This window comes from Ranitomeya variabilis, chromosome 4 (genome assembly GCF_051348905.1).
Source record: "Ranitomeya variabilis isolate aRanVar5 chromosome 4, aRanVar5.hap1, whole genome shotgun sequence".
Taxonomy (NCBI): domain Eukaryota; kingdom Metazoa; phylum Chordata; class Amphibia; order Anura; family Dendrobatidae; genus Ranitomeya; species Ranitomeya variabilis.
Window position 1 is genome coordinate 336,666,215 of NC_135235.1, and position 14,713 is coordinate 336,680,927.

At 51.0% G+C, this 14,713-nt stretch overlaps 1 protein-coding gene across 3 annotated transcripts in view; it reads right to left on the bottom strand.

Annotated features, from left to right (window-relative positions):
- TMEM25 (transmembrane protein 25) overlaps positions 1–14,713 on the bottom strand; it is a 122,673-nt gene that overhangs the window by 82,506 nt on the left and 25,454 nt on the right. The window lies entirely within an intron of this gene.

Genomic DNA, 14,713 nt, shown 5'->3' on the forward strand with positions numbered 1-14,713 from the left:
GACAGGGGAGCGGTGCAGGGGAGTGAGTAGACAGGGGATGGGTGCAGGGGAGTGGGTAGGCAGGGGAGCGGTGTAGGGGAGTGGGTAAGCACGGGAGTGGGTAGACAGGGGAGCGGTGCAGGGGAGTGAGTAGACAGGGGATGGGTGCAGGGGAGTGGGTAGGCAGGGGAGCGGTGCAGCGGAGTTGGTAGGCAGGGGATTGGTGTAGGAGAGTCGGTAGGCAGGGAAGAGGTGTAGGGGAGTGGGTAGGCAGGGGAGTCGATAGGCAGGGGAACGTCGTAGTGGAGTCAGTAGGTAGGGGAGTTGGTAGGCAGGGGATCGGTGTAGGGGAGTGGGTAGGCAGGGGAGCGGTGCAGGGGAGTTGATAGGCAGGGGATTGGTGTAGGGGAATCGGTAGGCAGGGGAGAGGTGCAAGGGAGTTGGTAGGGAGGGGAACGATGCAGGGGAGTTGGTAGGCAGGGCAGCGGTGCACACTACTGCACAAGGGTGTTGAGACAATTAATTAAAGTGAACCTGTCAGGTCCCCGTGCCCTCCACTCCAGCAGCACTCAGCCATGTGTGATTAATCTCCCCCTAACCAGCCCTGTATAACATCATTCATATAAATAAATGCTGTAAAAAATCCTTTATAACCTCTGCTTTCCCTATGCTAATGAAGGCTTTGACTAGTCAATGGGGCGTTAGTTCCCCAGGGTAGTTATTCTGGCAGCGTCACTGTGTTTCTGAAGCCAGGTGTACGCTTCCCAGCTTCACAGATGCACTGTGCATGTCCGGAAGTTTAGAAGATAACTTCCGCAGTGCGCGCCTTTGAAGCTGGGAAGTGTACACCCGGCTGAGAGACGCTGCCGGAATGAGCTGCGTCTACACAGATTTACATGAGCAGCGACGAAGCCGCTTGTACAAATTATATTATCACACCCACAGGGCCCTGATAACATGGAAAGAGGGCTGTCTACTCTGGGGAACTAACGCCCCATTGACTAGTCAAAGCCCTCATTAGCATAGGGAAAGCGGAGGTTATAAAGTGTTTTTTAAAGCATTGATTTATCTGAATGATGTTATACAGGGCTGGTTAGGGGGAGATTAATCACACATGGCTGAATGCTGCTGGAGTGGAGGCCACGGGGGATCCTACAGGCTTCCTTTAAAGGGAATCTGTCACCTATTTTTTCGTATATACGCAGCGGCCACCGGCATCAGGGGCTTATCATTCTGTAATTCTGTAGATAAGCCCCCGATGTATCCTGAAAGGGAAGTTAGATTATAGTCACCTGGGGGAGCGGTCTGGTGCGGTCCAGTCCAATGAGCGTCGCAGGTCCGGGTCCGGCGCCTCCCATCTTCATGCGATGACGTCATCTTCCTTGCTCCTGCGCAGGCGTACTGATTTGCAGAGCAAAGTACTGCAGTGCGCAGGCGCTGAGCCTCTCTGACCTTTCCCGGCGCCTGCGCACTGCAGTACTTTGCACTGCCCTCAACAGGGAAGATAAAGTACACCTGCGCCGAAGCCGCGACAGAAGCAGGGAAGAGGACGTCATCTTATGAAGATAGAAGACCCGGACCGCAACGCCCATCGGACCGGACCGCATCGGGACCGCCCCTGGGTGAGTATAATATAACCTGTTTTTTTTATCTTTCAGGTTATATCGGGGGCATTACAGAATGCTGTATATAAGCCCCTGATGGCGGTTGCTGAAGCTTATATGCGAAAAAGTAGGTGACAGATTCCCTTTAAGTTGCATTTTTTACTTACAATATGCTGTGTACTTTCTCATGTAGAAGTCGCTAGCACAGTAGCTGTTAGGATTGTGCTTTGCATATTTTTTCTATACAATCTATTATTTTTCTTTGTTTTTGTCTGCAAATCTCTGGTTGTACGTGTATTGTAATTACAAATGTAAGATTCAATGGGTTCTTTATATTTTTGTTGCTCATGAAGTTACATGAATTGAGCATGGCTGTCAGCAGCACTTCAGCACAACAGCGTTTCATACAGTTTTAACTTTCTGGAGGTACCTTGTGCTCAGACATGAAGTTGTGTATTTACAGCATTTTATAAATCACTTTTTAAATTTCCAGCTTTTTGGTTTCTTCTCTTCTGGTGATTTTGTGGATCTATGTGCATGTGGATATAGACATAAGCAGTAGGCCTGAACTTTGCACATCTTCAACTTTTGTTTTATGAGGTTTAAGGCTATGTGCCCACAATCAAGAATTGCTGTGGGTCTGATGCTGTGTCTTTATGCAGCATGAAACCCGCAGCGGCCAGATGTTACAGCTTAGTGGATGGGATGTCAAAAAATCCCATGCCCACCATGCATCCACAGACGCCCGCGGAGACAGACATATGCCGCGTCTCTCCAGACGGCAGCGTGTCAATTTCTCTTGTGGAGATGCGAGTCTCGGCAAGATAAATGTCACCCATAGAAGGTATTAGTCCTGGTAAATCCGCACGGTTCAGTGATCACATGCAGATTCACCTGCGTTCAATGGACAGCAGCGCTTTAGACGCAGTGGACACGCTCTGCTAGTTCTGGATCGTGGGCACCCGGCCTAAGGCTAGTTTCACACTAGCGTTAACTGCAATACGTCGCAAATGCGTCGTTTTGCCGAAAATACGCATCCAGCAAAAGTTCTTGCTGGATACGTTTTTTCGTCATAGACTAACATTAGCGACGCATTTGCGACGCATTGCAAAACGTCGCGTCCGTTTTGCGATGCTTGGGCGTGTGGTAGCGGACCGTCGGGAGAAAAAAACCTTACATGTAACGTTTTTTGCTCCCGACGGTCCGCTTTTTCTGACCGCGCATGCGCGGCCGGAACTCCGCCCCCACCTCCCCGCACATCACAATGGGGCAGCGGATGCGTGGGAAAAATGCATCCGCTGCCCCCGTTGTGCGGCGGAGACCACGCTAGCGTCGGGAACGGCGGCCCGACGCACAGCGACGGGTTGCTCCCGACGCTAGTGTGAAAGTAGCCTTAGGTGTCTAGCTTTCTGTTTGGTCAAGCCTTGCAACAAATATCATTTTGTATACATTTTTGGGGCAAAAAAAAAGTGATACTTTGATATAAAATTACATGTATACTCCTGTGTGTACTGAGGTATTGAGTGTTCTGCAGGTCTATTTGCAGAAAATATATTGGAATGACAGTTTAATATTTTTTATTTTATAATGTAGGTTTTGTTTGTACATGTCAAAAGTGTAAAATGTGTCCAAAAGTCAGCCCGGGGTCACACTAGAGAGAAATACAGACGAGGGAGAGGTGCAAAAACAACGCATTGCACAAGGACCAATGTTTCTCTATGTGGCAGCTTCCATCAGCCGTATATTTCTCGGCCGTATTTTACACAGCATGCTGCGTTTGTCAGCATATTGCGCAAAAAATCCGCCAATGAAAGTCTATGGGGGCGAGAAAAATACAAATTACACACGGACCATGCGTGTGACTTGCAAGAAATACGCAACGGTGTTCTATATAATAGCAGGTAATTCAGTGCGGTGTACAGTAAAACCACACTGACAGGTTAAAATAGAATAGATAAAATTAATGTTTAGACATAGTATAGGTATATATATATATATATATATATATATATATATATATGTCAGTGAGACACACATATATATATTTATTTAATAGAGAGCTAGATAGCAGAAAAGCCGGTAATTCAATTAGCTTTTGCTATCTCCTTACCAAACCCGACAGGATATGAGACATGGTTTACATACAGTAAACCATTTCATATCCCTTATATTTTTAAATATTCCTCACTAATGTTAGTAGTGTGTGCAAAATTTGGGAGCTCTACTGTAGGTGTTAAAATAAAGGGTTAAATCACGGAAAAAACTGTTGTGGGCTCCCGCACAATTTTCTCCGCCAGAGTGGGAAAGCCAGTGAGTGAGGGCAGATATTAATAGCCTAGAGAGGGACCATGGTTATTGCCCCCCCGGCTAAAAACATCTGCCCCCAGCCACCCCAAAAAAGGCACATCTGTAAGATGCGCCCATTCTGGCACTTAGCCCCTCTCTTCCCACTCCCGATTAGTGGTGGGATATTGGGTAATGAGGGGTTAATGTCACCTTGCTAATGAAAGGTGACATTAAGCCAGGTTAATAATAATAATTTTTATTTATATAGCGCCAACACATTCCGCAGCGCTTTACAAATTATAGAGGGGACTTGTACAGACAATAAACATTACAGCATAACAGAAATCACAGTTCAAAACAGATACCAGTAGGAATGAGGGCCCTGCTCGCAAGCTTACAAACTATGAGGAAAAGGGGAGACACGAGAGGTGGATGGTAACAATTGCTTTAGTTATTTGGACCAGCCATAGTGTAAGGCTCGGGTGTTCATGTAAAGCTGCATGAACCAGTTAACTGCCTAAGTATGTAGCAGTACAGACATAGAGTGCTATTAACTGCATAAAGTGTATGAGAACATGATGAGAGGAACCTGATTATGTTTTTTTTTTTTTTTTAATGGGCCACACAGGGATGGTTAGGTTAATGTGTAGCGCCCCCACTGCCTCAGGGCCGAGGGGTACCCGGTACCGGGCCTCTGAGTCTCTGCTCTTGGGTTGTCACGGTGGCTAGACCCGGTCCGTGACCCTGCTGAGGGGCGCACAATGATAGATGTGATGGTAATGTTGTGGTGCAGTGTAGGTCGTAGTAAATAACGAGGACACCAGGTTGCAGTCTCTTTACCTCTTTACTGAAGGTTTTAGAGTCCTCAGTCCAGAGTGCTGTCAACAGGGCTGTCAGAGACCGGCCGGTCCAAAGGCACATCAGGAGTTCCCTTTACAGGTGGGAATCAGTGTCTACCTTCTAGCGCTGGGTGTTGTAGTTCTTCCCTGCTGAGCTCCCAGGATAGTCCTCACAACTGATTCTGCCTGTCTCTGATGTTCATTCTCTCCGTCCCCCAGGTGATATGGTAGGACGCACCCGTATGACGGGGTAAGCCTGGAGTTCTTCCGGGACCCTAGAGTCGCCCCTCTCCCACAGCTGCCTCCGTTGTCTGCTTAGGTGATTTGTGTGAGACAGCCAACCTATAATTGGCTGTCCGGCCGTGGTTTGCAGTAGTACTTAGAGTCTCTTACTTGCTCGGCGTTCCGGCCACCGACTGTTTGCGCCTCAGAAGGATGTTGCCTCGGTCTAACAGCACGACTCCTTCTGGTCCTAATTCCTCTTTACTGTATTCCCGTTGTTCACTGGTTAGTTCTGCTCTTAGGAGTCTGCCAGGATCCCATCCCTGACAGGTCCTCTCACTAGCTCTTCCCAGTTACTTCTCTCTGTCTTCCTGTCCAACCCCCAGTTTTACCAGAGTGTGAGGAGTGGCCTACTAGATAGAACCACCCCCCCTGAAGGCCGGAGTGTGAAGTGTAGTGTGAGTGTTACCTGGTCAGAGAAACCTTTAGTGCAATCAGACGTAACATCACTCCCCTTAGTGGCAGAGCGACATTACTGCAACGACCAGGACTCTGGGGCGCTGCACTCCCCCCCGGTTAAATCCAGTACTCCCGGACTGGGAAAACAAGAACAACATTACATGTTAACAGAAAACACACAAAATTTTTGAAATATCTTAAACAATTAAACATAGCAGTGCTTCCCTTTATGGGAGGTGAGGACTCTTGAACGTTGCGAAAGTTAGGTCATGCACAGTTTATGACTCTCAGTTCAGTGGTTGAAACAGCGGGGACCCCGGGTAAACAAAGGGGTCCCCTTTTAGAAGTTTTTGGAGCAATTCACCGTCCATTACTCTATTGTCCATTTTAAAACCTGTAACAAAAGATATATACACAAACATTTTCAACTAAATAACAGCCCTTATTAGTATCTCTAAGTTTTGTAGCGGAGGGGAATTTGATTCTGAGTGCTGCGTGTGGACCTTCGCAGCACAGGGGTTGCTACTGGCCTAACAGGGCCCACTCTACTTGCTACCCCTGGTGTAGTGTACTGCCTTCTAGCTACACTTTCAGTGAGACTGGGTAGCACTGGCAGGCTGAAGCTCTCAGGGCTGCTGCTGCTGGCAACAGTAGGTACGGCAGGCTCACCGATAGCAGAGGGAGGATTTGCCGGTTCAACGGTTGGCATGGCATCCTCAGGTAGGGCTTGTTGAGGTTGCGGGGCCGGATGATCTGGTACCACCATTGTTTCTGGTGGGTCCGGCAGTTGAAACGTTAGAACAGGTACCACGATGGCCTGATTTATCTGAGTCCAGGACTGGGGAAAGTCACCAAGGACGGTATGGATCATCTTCTCCTTTTCCACCGGCGGGGAGATTCCTGGGGCCGTGTCCCTCTCTCTCAACTTATCGGGGCAGACCTTAAGGTGATCCCTGGATACCGCTGTCGAGGTCTCCCCTCTGTCCTTGCTGATGAGACAGACCTTCGTGTTGTCGAAATCGGATGGCAGGATGGTATACGGTTCTGCTTCCCATTGGTCATCGAGCTTGTGTAGTCTCCTCTTTCGTTTAAGTACTTGCTCACCAGGTAACAGGGGAATCGCAGGAGCGTGCTGGTTGTAGTCCCTTTCTTGTTTTTGCCTAGCCTGGGCGAGACTTCTTTCCACGCACTCCTGTACTTTGCGGTACCTTCGCTGCCTTTCTGCATCCCAATCTGCATCCGGCGAGGTATTTTCGGGGACTAGGACCCCCATGTCCAAGTCAACGGGTAGCTGGCTAGGCCTTCCCCTCATTAGGTACGCTGGAGTACAGTTGGTGGAATTTACTGGGATGTGATTGTAGATATCCACCAAGTCAGGCAACTTTGTCGGCCACAGGTTCCGATCCTCTACGGGCAAGGTCTTCAATAAGTCGATCACCACCTGGTTCATCTTTTCGCACATCCCATTGGTTTGAGGATGGTACGGCGTGGTTCGGATCTTCTTACACCCGTACAGTTGGCAGAACTCTTGGAACACTTCTGCTTCGAATGCTGGTCCCTGATCAGTCAGTACCTTCTCCGGGTAGCCATGGGGCCTACAAAAGTACTGCTGGAAGGCCTTGGCGGCAGTCCTGGCCGTTAGATCCTTGACAGGTACAACCACCAGAAATCTGGAGTAGTGATCTACGATGGTAAGAGTGTAGATATAGCCGGACCAGCTAGGTGTCAACTTCACATGATCCAGCGCGACCAGTTCGAGCGGCCGTTTGGTGATGATAGGCTGCAGGGGAGCCCGTTGGCTGCCACGGTCCTTCCTGCGCAGGCTACATGGACCGCACTCCCGACACCACTTCTCAATGGCTCTCTTCATACCAATCCAATAGAACCTCCCTCGGAGTAGCCTCTCTAGCTTCCTCCATCCGAAGTGTCCGGCTCCATCGTGGTAGGCTCCCAGAACCATGGGCGCATCTCGCCTTGGCACCACTATCTGCCACACCAATTCATGAGTACGTGGGTCGATGCTCCTCCTGCACAGCTTGCCATCATGGATAAACAGTTTGCTTCTCCCCTTCCACAGCTGTTGGGTTTCTTGTGGATCATCTGGGCCGGGATGCAACCCTGCCTGCGTCAAGAGCTCTTTCACCCGACGGACCGCGGGGTCACCATCCTGAGTTTCCGCCCATCCGTGATGGGGCAGGGGATTCAGCGTGGCATCCGGTTGGTTCCTGTGCCTGTTCTTCACATGATGAGAGTTCTGAGTGGCTTTGGGGCGATGGAATGCAGGCAGCTCCACCTCTTCAAGTGCCTCCGGGTCTTCTCCCGTTTCTGGCAAATTGGGCATTCGGGACAAGGCATCGGCATTCTTGTGTCCTGCCCGGTACTTGATGGTGAAATCGTAGTTGGACAGCCGGGCCATCCACCGCTGTTCCAAGGCCCTGAGTTTGGCAGTATCCAGATGCGTTAACGGATTGTTATCCGTGAAGACGGTGAATTTCGCGGAGGCCAGGTAGTGTTTGAACCTCTCTGTCACTGCCCAGACGATGGCAAGGAATTCCAGCTTAAAGGAACTGTAGTTATCAGGGTTTCTTTCCGTGGGACGGAGTTTCCTGCTGGCGTAAGCGATCACCCTTTCTTTGCCTTTCTGGACCTGGGACAGTACGGCTCCTAATCCCACATTGCTGGCATCTGTGTACAGCACAAACGGTTGGTCGTATTCGGGGTAAGCCAGTACCTCTTCTCCCGTCAGTGCCGACTTCAAACAAGTGAAGGATCCCTCCAGCTCCTCGTTCCAATCAAAGGGGGTGTTCCTCCCCTTGGTCCTCTTTGGTTGGCCCACCAACAGGTTTTGCAAGGGTGCGGCCTTCTTGGTAAAGTCCTTAATGAACCTCCAGTAATAGCCTACCAGCCCGAGGAACTGCCGGACTTCGTGAAGGTCACTGGGCTTTGGCCAGTCCTTGATCACCGTGACCTTGTCGGGGTCTGGGGCCACTCCTTCAGCGCTCACCACATGGCCCAGGTACTGCACTTTAGGTTTCGGCAGATGACACTTGGACGGTTTCACCTTTAAGCCAAAGTTGGACAGGGCTTCAAACACCTCGGCCAGGTGCTTCAGATGGTCTTCGTAGGTCTTAGAGAAGACAATGACATCATCCAAATACAGCAGCACGGTTTCGAAGTTCATGTGTCCCAGGCAGCACTCCATCATCCTCTGGAACATCCCGGGAGCATTGCACAATCTGAAGGGCATGTAATTGAATTCGCAGAGACCCATTGGTGTCGTGAAGGCTGTCTTCTCTTTGTCCGCCTCCGCTACAGGAACCTGCCAGTACCCACTGGTGAGATCTAAGGTAGAGAAGTAGTTAGCAGATTTTAAGGCAGCCAGAGACTCCTCTATCCTGGGCAGTGGGTATGCGTCCTTATGTGTAATGCGATTCAACTGCCTGTAATCAACACACATTCTCATTGTACCATCTTTCTTTTTAACAAGGACTAACGGAGCTGCCCAGGGGCTACAGCTGTCTCTCACCACCCCAGCCTCCTTCATTTCCCGCAACATGTCCTTGGCACACTGGTAATGAGCTGGGGGTACAGGGCGATATCTCTCTTTTATGGGTCGGTGATCTCCCGTGGGGATATGGTGTTGGATCCCTTTCACCTGCCCAAAATCTAAGGGGTGTTTGCTGAATACCTGCTCGTACTCGTGTACCACCCTGTAGGCCCCCTGTTTTTGATGGGATGGGGTAGAGTCAGTGCCCACATGCAATTCCCGACACCAGTCTTTCGAGTGCTCTGCAGAACCGTTGTCCTCCGCCACGTTTGACGGGACCAAGGGTTCAGTTGTCTGTATCACACTATTATTAACAGTGAACAATTTGGCAAGCGTGGCATACTTGGTGAGGTGAACCTCTTCCTCCCCACAATTGAGGACACGTACGGGCACTCTCCCCTGGTGAACGTCGACCACCCCCCGGGCTGTCAGAATAGTAGGCCTATTGTCTGAATATACAGGTTCTACCAAGGCCTGGTAGTCCTTTCCCCTGAGGCCTATGGCTGCCCGACACCATATTAACATTTCACTCCTGGGGGGTATCGCGATGGGGTTTGAATCACTCACAGTGACACGACCAATCTCACCACCAGTCAGCTCTACCTGCTGTCTCTGCATCAGAGCTCTGATTTCCTTCTGCAGGGCACATTGCTCACTGTGGCCAGCGGTTTCTGCCACCTGCTGCAATAAAACAATAACTTCTGCAAGACAATTATCTATAACATTAGTACCAAGAGTCATCATGGGATTACATTCTCGACGGTCAATATCAACAATCACAATCCCTTGGGCTTTCAATTCCACCCGCCCCACCTTGATGGTGACCTCCTTATACCCCACTTGTGGCAACAGCTGACCATTACTGGCTATTATGGTGAAATCATCGTCAGGGCCACGAGTAATATCGGTGTCCTCCCAATACCGTCTATAAAGCACGTAAGGTATAGTCGTCACCTGAGAACCGGTGTCCAGCAAAGCGTTCAAGGGGATTCCATCAACCACTACAGGGAGAACTGGTCGTCCTCCAATGTACTTGGTTCTCCAATGCTGCGGGCCTGACCGTCCTACTCCTGGGGGTTGGCCCTTTGCCCCAGGGGTTGCTCGTTTAAAGGACAGTACCTTGCAAGGTGGCCCACCTGGTGACAGCGGCGGCAGATGGGTCGTCCGTCCTGGTGGAAGCGATCGTCGTTCCGGCCTCTGGTCGGCGGAGTCCTCCTCTGTCGCATCCAAGGGACATCCTCTGGTCTGGAGGCCAACTGGATCTTCTCCTTGGGGGCCTCCTGTAGGGACTGCACCGTCCGGGCCAGGGCAGCAACGCTCTTGGTTAGCTCCTGCATCTGGAGGCGAAGTCCTGCAGGGGAGTCGTCCTCTAGGCTCTGGGCATCGGTCTCGGCGGCGACTGGGGCATCCAACGCCACCTCCTGGTGGTATGTGAGCGCGGGGCGCCGGGGAGGTGCTGCACGGCTGGGCTGTCGCTCCTGCAATGCCTGGATAGCTCTATCTTTGAATTGCGCAAAAGTCAAGTCTGGATTTTGCATGGCCAAGAAGTGCAATTGGCCCCGCTGGTGACTGCACAAGAGCCCCTCAATGAACCGCTCCTTCAGGAGTTTATCCTCATCCTGCATGCTGCCGGGGTCACTCTGCTTAATGGCCCGCATCGCCTCCTGGAGATTAAGGGCATAGTCCCGTAAGCTATCCTGCGGTCTCTGTTTGCATCCATAGAAAGTCAGTTTAATTTCTGTAGCAGTGCGAGTATCGAAGGTGGCTTTAAGCTTTGCGAAAATCTGCTGTGCAGTTCCCTTATCCTCGGCGGGCCAGGACTTCAATTCTCTCAGAGCCGCCCCAAAGAGTTGGCCGGTTATCATATGAACCTTCTGAGGCTCTGTCAGGGGATAGAACTCGAGCAGGCTGCAGAGCCCTTCCTTAAAGTCAGTGAATGTATGCGACTCCCCGGAGTATCGCGGGAGCCAGGCCGCTCCGGGCAGGTACGGCATAGAGAAGGGCATTATGGCCTTTGTGGTAGCGGCAGTGTCCGACTGACTGCTGGGGGCAGCGGGTTCTGCGGCAGCCGGGGGTGGTATTAGGGCCGCGGCTTCACCCGCTGCGGGGCCCGGAGGTGCCCCTGCATCCCCGGTTGCGGCCTCCTCCTCCGCTCCTCCCGACTCGGACATGGCTGGCCCTTCCTCCACTAACCTGCTGGAGATCGGGGTTCCTCTTCCGGGATTGGCACGTTACCGCGCTTTCTCGTTCCGCGCTTCTTTTGGCCGGTTCCGCCCACGAAGCTGTGGCTCCTCCCTCCGCACACTGCGATGGCGAATCGTGGCGGGAACTCTTGGCGGCAATTGTCGACGCACAGTCTTTGCAATAAGTTACAGTCCAAGCACAATAAATCACAGTTCCAAGGCACACATGACCTGATTCTTCAGGCTTAAGTAGATCCTGTTCGTGATGCCAAGTTGTAGCGCCCCCACTGCCGCAGGGCCGAGGGGTACCCGTTACCGGGCCTCTGAGTCTCTGCTCTGGGGTTGTCACGGTGGCTAGACCCGGTCCGTGACCCTGCTGAGGGGCGAACAATGATAGATGTGATGGTAATGTTGCGGTGCAGTGTAGGTCGTAGTAAATAACGAGGACACCAGGTTGCAGTCTCTTTACCTCTTTACTGAAGGTTTTAGAGTCCTCAGTCCAGAGTGCTGTCAACAGGGCTGTCAGAGACCGGCCGGTCCAAAGGCACATCAGGAGTTCCCTTTACAGGTGGGAATCAGTGTCTACCTTCTAGCGCTGGGTGTTGTAGTTCTTCCCTGCTGAGCTCCCGGGATAGTCCTCACAACTGATTCTGCCTGTCTCTGATGTTCGTTCTCTCCGTCCCCCAGGTGATATGGTAGGACGCACCCGTATGACGGGGTAAGCCTGGAGTTCTTCCGGGACCCTAGAGTCGCCCCTCTCCCACAGCTGCCTCCGTTGTCTGCTTAGGTGATTTGTGTGAGACAGCCAACCTATAATTGGCTGTCCGGCCGTGGTTTGCAGTAGTACTTAGAGTCTCTTACTTGCTCGGCGTTCCGGCCACCGACTGTTTGCGCCTCAGAAGGATGTTGCCTCGGTCTAACAGCACGACTCCTTCTGGTCCTAATTCCTCTTTACTGTATTCCCGTTGTTCACTGGTTAGTTCTGCTCTTAGGAGTCTGCCAGGATCCCATCCCTGACAGGTCCTCTCACTAGCTCTTCCCAGTTACTTCTCTCTGTCTTCCTGTCCAACCCCCAGTTTTACCAGAGTGTGAGGAGTGGCCTACTAGATAGAACCACCCCCCCTGGTGGCCGGAGTGTGAAGTGTAGTGTGAGTGTTACCTGGTCAGAGAAACTCCTTTAGTGCAATTAGACGTAACATCACTCCCCTTAGTGGCAGAGCGACATTACTGCAACGACCAGGACTCTGGGGCGCTGCAAATGCATTGAGGCGGTAGGCCAGTCTGAACAAATGAGTTTTTAGGGCACGCTTAAAACTGTGGGGATTAATCGTATTAACCTAGGTAATGCATTCCAAAGAATCGGCGCAGCACGTGTAAAGTCTTGGAGACGGGAGTGGGAGGTTCTGATTATTGAGGATGCTAACCTGAGGTCATTAGCGGAGCAGAGGGCACGGGTAGGGTGGTAGACTAAGACCAGAGAGGAGATGTAGGGTGGTGCTGAGCCATGGAGTGCTTTGTGGATGAGGGTAGCAGTTTTGTACTGGATTCTGGAATGGATGGGTAGCCAATGTAATGACTGGCACAAGGTAGAGGCATCGGTGTAACGGTTGGTGAGGAATATGATTCTTGCAGCAGCATTCAGGACAGATTGGAGCGGGGAGAGTTTGGTAAGAGGGAGGCCGATTAGTAGAGAGTTAGGCTAGGTTCACATTGCGTTATTGGGTGATCGCTAACAGACAGCGTTGCATGGTGAAAATGTCGCAATTAACGCTGTGCAACGGGTCCGTTAGCGCACCCATTGACAGCAATGTAAATTTTGCCTGCAGCGCATTGCTAGCGCGTGCCTTTTTCGGCTTGCGCTAGCGATGTGCCGTTCTTTTGTGGCGCGCCTCGGACGCTGCTTGCAGCATCCGCGGCGCGCCCGAGGTCCGTTCCCCGCTCTCGCAGATCGGGGATCTGCGAGAGCGGGGACGTTACCGCAACCCCTAAACGTGACCCCTACAAATACATTGCGCTAGCGCTAAACGGATTGCTCTAACGCAATGTGAACCTAGCCTTACAATAGTCCAGACGAGAATGAATAAGTGAGACAGTAAGAGTTTTTGCAGAGTCGAAAGTAAGAAAAGGGCGAATGCAGATAAGAGCGAGCCAGTGATCGGATGTGGGGGGGTGAATGAAAGCTCGGAATCAAGGATGACCCCAAGGCAGCGGGCATGTTGCTTTGGAGTAATGGTGGAACCACACACGGAGATGACAATGTCAGGCAAAGGTAGGTTAGTAGAGGGAGAGAACACGAGGAGTTCAGTTTTTGACAGGTTCAGTTTCAGATAGAGGGAGGACATGATGTTAGAGACAGCGGTAAGACAATCACTGGTGTTTTCTAAAAAGGTCGGCGTGATAACAGGAGAAGAGGTGTATAATTGGGTGTCGTCAGCATAGAGATGGTACTGGAAACCAAATCTACTGATTGTTTGTCTAATAGGGGCAGTATACAAAGAGAAGAGGAGGGGGCCTAGGACTGATCCTTGAGGAACCCCAACAGTAAGGGGAAGGTGAGAGGAGGAGGAACCAGCAAAACATACAGTGAAGGATCGGTCAGAGAGATAGGAGGAGAACCAAGAGAGAACGGTGTCCTTGAGGCCGATGGAGCGGAGCATAGTAAGGAGGAGCTGATGATCCACAGTATCGAATGCTGCAGAGAGATCCAAGAGAATTAGCATGGAGTAGTGACCATTAGATTTAGCTGTTAGTAGGTCATTAGAGACTTTAGTGAGGGCAGTTTCAGTAGAGTGTAAAGAGCGGAAGCCAGATTGAAGAGGGTCGAGAAGAGAGTTATCTGAGAGATAGCGGGTAAGACGGGAGTGGACCAGGCGTTCGAGGAGTTTAGAGATGAAGGGAAGATTAGAGACAGGTCTATAATTAGCGGCACAATTTTGGTCGAGGGAGGGTTTTTAAGTAATGGATGTATGATGGCATGCTTAAATGAGGAGGGAAAAATACCGGAAGTGAGGGAAAGGTTGAATATTTTTGTTAGGTGAGAGGTGACAGCCGGGGAAAGGGACTGGAGGAGATGTGATGGAATGGGGTCACTGGTGCAAGTGGTCGGGCGAGAAGATGCAAGGAGCCTGCTTACTTCTTCTTCTGTAACTGGTTCAAAGTCAGAGAGTGAACTAGATGCAGTGGGGGAGGGAGGACAGTGCATGGTATGAAGAGATTGGGAGATGATTTCCTGTCGAATGTGGTCAATTTTTTCTTTGAAGTAATTGGCCAGATTGTCAGCGCGGAGATCTGTGGTTGGGGCCTGCTCTCTTGGGTTGAGTAGGGACTGGAAAGTGTCAAAGAGACGTTTAGGGTTATTAGACAATGAGGTGATGAGGGTGTTGAAATAGGTTTGTTTGGAGAGGTGAAGGGCAGAGTTGTATGCTTTTAGCATGAACTTATAATGGATGAAATCTTCGGGTAGATTAGATTTTCTCCACAGACGTTCGGCGCACCTGGAGCACCGCTGCAGGAAACGTGTTTACAGCGTGTGCCACGGCTGTCGCCGTCTGTGCCGAGTTGTTCTATGTATAGGAGGTGCAGCTTCATCCAGGG